Below are 6,137 nucleotides of genomic sequence, written 5' to 3'. Positions count from 1 at the left end.
TTTCTGGTGAGATCAAGTCCATCTGTTTTATTCTATCATAGACTCTTACACCTTTCACTCATTGCATTGATCAGAGTAGTAAGTGTGTATGTACATGGGATTCTGTTTCCATTACTAAATTCATAAGAGTAGCGACTTATATCTGGTTTTGTTTACCATTTTACCCCTTGATAACAACATTGAGCATGGCATGTATTGGAATTTCAATATTTATAAAGTAAATGAATGTTGAATGAAAGGTAGAAGGAAACCAAAACACAGATTTAAAGGGACTATTTAAAGTAACTTGACAGTGTTGCAAATAGCAGAATCATACAGGTCTGAGGACTTGGTGCACAAGTGGCAAAGACTTTAAGGGCATAAATGTCAGGGTACATACAGCTATTAAGTCATTTGTGACGATGATGCTAAGAATGGTATATAGCATAATTTCAAAGGTAAAAATAAATCACTAGGTTATACTTGTATTTCATTGCAGTTTATCTCCCACTAACTTCTCAATTAGGCAAATCATGACATCAGCATGTCTTCTCTCAGTAATTATATCCCACCCCCCTTCACTTCATTTAGCCCCAGTACCATCTTACTCTGAGTCATTCATTTCATAGTTAGATGTTAGGGATCCTCATGAGAATATGCAGCTGAATTAAATGCACAGCTGCAGAATTCCTGACAGCTTTGCTAGGAATGCAGAGGTGTGAAAAGAGAGGTCTACTAACAACCTTGGACTCCATACAAGACTAATGAGTTCAGATCTGAAATTCCTTAGCTTCCCCTATTCTCTAACACTTAATATATTAATGAATGATTTCTAGTAGAGACTAAAAATAAATGATTTGATGGAATAAATCAGACCTTGTCATATCTAGACCCTGCTGCTCAAAATTGTTACTGATGGATTAGTAAAAAGTAAAACATATAAATCTGTACATTGAGATCCTAAGTCATTCAGTCCCTCAACAAACTTTCGCAGAATGTTTCCTATGTGCCTGACACTGTAAGCACAGGGACTTCCAAAAGTTCATGAGAAAATGAAATGGGACGATTATACATTTTTCCATAAACTCTTTGAAGTCCCTCTTCATCCACATCATATAGGAGACCTTCAAGATCAAGTGAATATAGAAGGCCTGTAGGATAGCAAGTGAATTCAAGGCATAATGTGCTGTTAAGTAACTTCCAGTCATGTTAGAAAGATAACAAAATCTATAATAAACACCAGGATAAAAGAAGATGTAGGCGTCTACAGACATGTGCGGAAAGGGCCAACCAAATCAAACTGAAGGGTTAGGAAAGATTTCCTAGCAAGCGAGGTATTAAAGGTTGAGCAAAATGAAGCGAGTGCTAACCAATAGGGTGGAGTTCAAATCCACTGGAGGCATCTTGGAAGAAAAGCCAGGCATCTGTTTTCAAAAGGTCGCAGCCTGTCCACAGCAGCTCTACCCCATGATGCATATGCCAACAGGAGCTGCAATCTACACAACTGCAAATGGTTTGGCATTTCTTCTTAAGAAAAAAAAAATATATGTTTGAAAAAGATCATGACTTTTAATTAGTAAACTACCAGCAATTCACTACAGAAGCTCTTTACTTATATATTTTCAATTTAAGAACATTCAGTGCAAAGCCAATTCAAATACAATGCTACATTTCTAAGCAAAGGTGCATCCCCTCATTTAGACTCATTCAAAAGTCCATGGCACACAGCCATTTTACAACTGTTACTTGATGCATTGAACACTACTCATCAAAGATGAGATGAGTTGCTGGGTAACATTATTGACAGGAGTTCCTACGTGAAGCACAGACAGGAAAGTCAGAAAAGACTAAATGTATGTCAGAATTTGAAATTTGCTCCAGAATGTTGAGTAGGTAAAGCAAATGCAAGAAATAATGACTGGAAAGTTCCAAAAGGCAGCTTCCAAAGACAAAACAAGGCATTATATTGAAATGTGCAAAGACCTGGGGTTAGAAAACCAAATGGGGGTCCGGAGCTCAAGTGGGAAGAGAATGCTTTGAAAATGATGATGGCAGCATATGTGCAAATGTGCTTGACACACTGGAGGAATGTATGGATTGTGATAAGAGATGTAAGAGCCCCCAATAAAAGTATTTTAAAAAAAGAAAACTAAATGGGGAAAAATACACTCAGCAGATCTCCCACTGAAATAACTGAAGAAAAAACACTCCAGCCTCGGCATTTCAGATGAGTGGAGGGGGGAGCGGATTCAGCAGTCTTCACCCGCTGGATCCCGGCTAGAAGCAGAGGCATGGGGCTCTCGTTGTCCAAGGGCTTCCTCTGGGGCCTGAATCTTGACTGTGGCATGGCGTGGTGATGAGGGAGTGGGGCGGAGGGACGAGCTTCCTCTTCACCAGCCGTTCTTCTAAAGCATTCAAACTAAAGAATATCCCCAAAGGTTCTCATCAGTATGAACTCTTAAAACATGCAGAAGCAACTCTAGGAAGGGGGGGATCTGAGACAAGCTGTTATGTTGCCAGGGGGAGAGGACCTCAATGAATGGATTGCTGTTAACTCTGGATTTCTTCAACCAGATCAACATGTTAGATGGAACATACTTCACAGAAGCAAGCTGTCCAATGATGTCGGCAGGTACAGGACAGGTATATCATTGGGCAGATGGTACTAATATAAAACAGCCCATCAAATGTTCTGCACCAAAATATATTGACTATTTGATGACTTGGGTTCAGGATCAGCTTGAATGGTGAAATTCTTTTCCCTTTCAAGATTGGTGTCCTATTTCCTCCAAATCTTATGTTTTTGGCTAAAACTATTCTCTTCAGGGTTTAAGCCCATATTTTTCATCAGCACTTGGATTGTATGATGCAGCTGCAAGAGGAGGCCCACCTCAACACCTCATTGAAGCACTTTATATTCTTTGTTCAGGAGTTCAATCTGATTGAGTGGTGCGAGTTGGCACCTCTCTAAGAACTAATTGAGAAGCATGGATCCAAAGACAGACAAATGTCTCTTCAAGAACACAATTACCTTCTTGCTTCATCTACAGCTAGAACTGTCTCATTGCAATCTCCTATAGGACTAATAACACAATCTTTGAGAAAACACAAAAAGACATCCAATGTCTCTCTTTACTGAGAACATTTTCCCAAAGGTAGGCTGGACTCGTAGCTTCAGAGTGAGACCTTAAGGGCCAAGCTGACTCTACTGACCGCACTAGTGTGATCACTCCTCGTTATTGTCACAGTGTGACCATGGGTTGTGTTATGTGATGATTAACCTGTAGTTTATTAGTCTCCTTACTTCTGTTGCTGAAGAAAATGATCTATTCGGTTTCAAATGACAGCATAATTGATATTGAGTTTCTACCAACAAATGATTAACACATTTTCAGAACAAATTCTCTAACAATACAATCAGATAGGCTCACTCCCTGCGAGACATTCCTGTTGAAAAAACACATGCTAGAGCCCTGGAGCTGAAGGAGCCACATGGAGACCCCTGCCAGTGCTGAGATGCTTCAACAGCCATTGGATCCACAAGACTTTCCACCCATTGGCCTATCTTCCTGCATTCAGCATGATTGCATGGCTGTGTAAGTCTAAAGAGGAATTTATGAACTAGTATTGGACATATGGGATAATATTGGACTTATGGACTTGGGTCTGGACTGGGCTGGGATGTTTTCTTAATGTAATTACTCTTTATATAAGCTCTTTTCTACACACTTAAAAAAATACAATCAGATCAGTTTTATTCAGCTTCTGTTTACAAATAGAAAAGGTATTTTTTTTAAGTTTAACATTTAGAACATTTATATCACTTTGGATAAACTTTTAGTTTTAAATTTGTACGCTAGAGTTTTTATGTTTGTTTTTTAATAATTAAGTTTATTGGGGGCTCCTACAGCTCTTATCACAATACATCCATCCATTGTGTCAAGCACTTTTGTACATATGTTACCATCATCCTGTTCAAAACATTTTCTTTCATCTTGAGCCCTTGGTATCAACTCCTTATTTTTTTCCTCCCTCCCCCACTCTCTCTCCTTTATGAGCCCTTGATAATTTATAAATTATTATTATTTTCATATCTTACACTAACTGCTGTCTCTATCTACGTCTCTGTTGTAGTTTCCCTGGGGGCAGGGCAGTTAATATGTATATCATTGTGATCCATTCTCCCTTTCTCCCCCCACCTTCCTCCCACCCTCATGTATTGCTACTCCCATTATTGTTTTTGAGGGTTTTATCTGTCCTGGAGTCCATCTGTGGAGAGCTCTTACCTGTACCAGTGTACATGCCCTGGTTTAGCCATATTTGTAAGGTAGAATTGGGTCATGATAGTGGGGTAGGGGGCGAGGAAACATTAAAGGGGTTTAGTCACTTCCCAGCTAGATGGCCATTTGTTTATCTTCAAGTCTTTAAGAGCCCAGATGCTACATCTTTTGATAGCCAGGCATCATCAGCTTTCTTCACCACATTTGCTTATGCACCCATTTTGTCTTCATCAAACATGTTGGGAAGCTAAGCTCATGGAATGCCAGGTTATTAGAAGAAAGTGTTCTATCATTGAGGAAGGACTTGAGTAGAGGCCCAATGTCTGTTTGCTACCTTAATGGTTAACATATAATATATGTACATAGATCTATGTCCCTATCATTATATATAAATATATTTACATATGTATGTGCCTGTATTTAGACCTCTATAAATGTCCTTTGCCTCCTACTTCTTTCCTCTATTTCCTTTTACTTTCCTCTTGTCCCACTGTGATGTTTGACCTTCATTGGGACTTCAGTAAGTCCTCTTGGTATGCTAGTGCTTTTATACATATGACTATCTATGTTTGTATGTATTTTTTAAATCCATGATTGCAATTTATATCATATAGCATATGTGGTATAGAAACAGCCAGTTATTTCTAAAATGACTTTATTTTTCATCCTTATTAACGATTTTCTTAAACACATAAACATATCTTAAATTGTTAGGAGTTTGTGTGTTTGATAGTTTTGTTTAAGCTTTGTAAGGATGATCTTACAGATTTTTCTTTTGATATGCTTCATTCCAGTTAAGTTTAACATGTAGCTTTTTACTACAAGAAAGCTTTCCAAAAATTATGACAAACTTAAGTGTCAAAGCCTCTCCATTCATGCTGTTTTTCAAAGGCCTTGAAATTACAGGGAGGCCAATAGAAGAAAGTACTTGAGTAATTTTAAGTTTCTTTTTCTTTTACTTTTCTTTTCCATCTGTTTTTATCAAGACTTGAACGTTAGTTAAGAGTAGTGAAGAAAGACCCTAATGGTGAGGATGGCCCAGGACCAGGTGATTGATATTCCATACTCTTGTACGTAGGGTTGCCGAGAGTCAGGACTGGCTTGGCAGCACCCATGCCTATCAATAGCAATGAAGAAATGTACTTTTTTTCTTTCCGAATAAGAGCAACTTAAAAATCACGACAAAAACCAGGAAGATGTACATATTTTATAACACAGAAAAGATTCTGTGCACTGCCGTGTGTGTGTGTGTGTGTGTGTGATAAAAATGTGACACAATACATCTTTAAAAAACCCTTCATTTTGTTCAAAATAAAAGAGTGAATTGAGTCACCATAGGTGTGGTGGTGTTAGCGTCCTCCAGTGGAAATATCTCAGTCCGTGGCTTCTCACGAGAAAGAATTCACACAGAAGCCTGCTTTGTGATCCAAGTGGGTTTTTATAAAGGATAGTACCCTCAAGGCACTTCACACCCACATGTGGAAACCTGAGGCCAGAGAAACCGCACCCCCCAAAAGGGCTGTGGTCTCAAAGTCTCTGGGTTTTCAGAGCCCTCTGCTGGGAGGCGTGGTTGATGGTACTGATTGACCCAATTGGCTGAATTAAACCCACCTGGCCTGGACTGGGGCCCACCAGATGCACTGGCTTCCTGTCTCAAAGGCCTGAATGTAAGCATGTCCTCCAGCCTTAAAGGCTGGCTGGGCTCACCTGATTCTCTGCAGCAAGCTCCTTTCGTGGCACCTTAGCATAGAGTGGGACTATCCCTACCCGGCTACCTAACAGCATTGATTTAATTGTTCTTGTAGCAAAACTTGAGCTTATAAATTTCTATGAGGATAAAAAGAATATTTCTACTTAATGAAAAAAAAAATCAAGCCT

The 6,137-nt window shown here is 39.1% G+C and overlaps 1 pseudogene; it reads left to right on the top strand.

Annotated features, from left to right (window-relative positions):
* The first annotated feature begins 2,335 nt into the window (after positions 1-2,335).
* On the top strand, positions 2,336-3,118 carry LOC101659755 (annotated as a pseudogene).
* The last annotated feature ends 3,019 nt before the right edge of the window (positions 3,119-6,137 follow it).

The sequence above is a fragment of the Echinops telfairi genome, unplaced genomic scaffold, assembly GCF_000313985.2.
Source record: "Echinops telfairi isolate 266 unplaced genomic scaffold, ASM31398v2 ScPeMD7_1713;HRSCAF=2227, whole genome shotgun sequence".
NCBI classification, from domain to species: domain Eukaryota; kingdom Metazoa; phylum Chordata; class Mammalia; order Afrosoricida; family Tenrecidae; genus Echinops; species Echinops telfairi.
The sequence above is the reverse complement of the archived record's forward strand: the minus strand, read 5'-3'. Positions and strand labels throughout refer to the sequence as shown.